Source organism: Fulmarus glacialis, unplaced genomic scaffold, assembly GCF_000690835.1.
Source record: "Fulmarus glacialis isolate BGI_N327 unplaced genomic scaffold, ASM69083v1 scaffold20068, whole genome shotgun sequence".
Taxonomy (NCBI): Eukaryota; Metazoa; Chordata; class Aves; order Procellariiformes; family Procellariidae; genus Fulmarus; species Fulmarus glacialis.
In genome coordinates this window covers 15,821-17,675 of record NW_009227829.1, presented here as the reverse complement: position 1 = coordinate 17,675, position 1,855 = coordinate 15,821, and the positions used below count along the sequence as shown (strand labels likewise).

Sequence of the window (1,855 nt, the reverse complement as noted above, 5' to 3'; positions counted from 1 at the left end):
TGTTGTTGAGAGGAGAGGCAGAACTGCTGGCTGTGTTGTTGAGAAGAGAGGCAGAACTGCCTCCCTCCTGTCCTGTGCCTCCCTGCGCTGAAAACCCATTATGGTTATGAGGTTGTAAGTGTGTATTGCTATGCAGGCTGAAGAGGAATTAATGCAGCTGGATTTGGAAGGAAAAAGAAAACTGGTGTTCTACCAGTTCGATCGATGGTCATTGATCTGACGCTAATTAGTAAAAAAAAAAATCTTTTAAAATACTGGAATTACATATAATCGCTTGATTATTCATTCTAGCTTAGTCCTGGTTCCTTGATGCATTTGACTCCAACTTCTAGCAAATGTTTCTCATTAAGCAATATTAATATATTTATAACACAGTGAAAGGCAAGCAACCGAACAAAGTCGCCACCTTCTTCTCCTGTCTTTGTTCGAATTAGCACTGTGCTTTGCATGAGGACATGCTTTGCATGAGAAGCTTTGCATGAGCTTTGGGATTTGGATCCCTATGTCCTCTCATCTAACGTAAACATCTAAAAACCTCTAATCTTTTCTTTCATAAAGCTTCTTACAGACCTCTCAGAGCTGATTGTGTCTTGTGAAAGTGAGTTCCATGAGTCAGTTTCCTGTGTGAAACAAAATTTTCTTTAGCAGATCACGGTGCCCTGTTTTCTACTCTCTGAAAGTTTCTGATGTTGGTTTCTGTATGAATGAGTTCTTAGAATGCCCCGTTAACCTGGCGTGTGGTCTCCTTTCAGACAGTTCTACTGCCTCTTTCTTACCCATTTTCTTTGTAACCAGCCCCAACCTTTACAATTCTTCACTGAAATGGACAGTGCAGGGAGACGATACACCTCAGAGCAGTGTGCACAGTGGTATTCACAACCCTCTCACGAGGCCAATGATTAGAGTTGCATGTAGTGGCTGTCTCAGACAAATATCTGGACCTGAATGATCATGGTGTTCCTGTCCTCACAAAAACATTTTTCTTCTCCATCTCTCTTAGTCCCCCCCTACTCAAAACCTCAGAACTTCAAAATGCAAGAATGGGATAGGAAAAGGGGTGAAACCAGCAACAAGGAGGACTCAGTAACTGGACCTCTCCCCATTTTCCACACCCAACTCAGCTAAAAGAGGCTCTGCAAGTTCTGCACTGTGGGTCTGCTCTAGCTAACAAGGGTCTGTGGAAGGTGTTGAGCCCCTGCAGAAGAGAAGCTCGTACGATGGTCATCAACTGATTAGGTAGAGAGGTGGCAACGGTCAAAGCACCATAGCTGTAAGAACCAGCTGAAGCAGACAAGGCGGGTAGTGCAAATGAAATCCTTGAAAGTTGTATGTTTTAAATAGACTAAATTTCTCAAGGTGCATAGAGTGGCATATGGTTGGAAAGGACAGTTCTGCAAAGTTTTAAATTCCAGAAATAAGTGAAAGACAAAAACCAAAACAAAAGCCCAAAACCTTTCCTTCAAGCCAGAATTGAACCAGTGACCTAAGGATTACTGTCATAGAGCAGCCTACAGTCCTCCGCTCTACCAGCTGAGCTATCAAAGGAAGATGAAGAAAGAGTGCCAAGAATGAGTCAAGACTGTATCAACAATAGCCTTAGGCTCTAATGGGCTTCCATATGTATTGCTTTTCACAACAGCAAAACAGTATCCAAAAAAAAAGGCACAAAGCTAACTTTCCTGCAAAATTGGATTTTGGTTACAAAACTGCCAGTTTTCTGCCAAATAGTTCACAGCTCTTGTAAGACTGTTGGTGGTGGTAGCATTAAGGTTGGAGTTCCTGTCATGACCCATATGAAATCTGTCTACGGCTTGACAGAGAAATTTGCCCACTCTTTGGTGACCTTGCCACATTT

The 1,855-nt window shown here is 42.5% G+C and overlaps 1 non-coding gene across 1 annotated transcript; it reads right to left on the bottom strand.

Moving 5' to 3' along the window:
* Nucleotides 1-1,455: 1,455 nt before the first annotated feature.
* Nucleotides 1,456-1,545, bottom strand: TRNAY-GUA. Its single transcript is given in 2 exon segments — nucleotides 1,456-1,491; nucleotides 1,509-1,545. It is a non-coding gene; the product is annotated as a tRNA-Tyr (tRNA).
* Nucleotides 1,546-1,855: the final 310 nt, after the last annotated feature.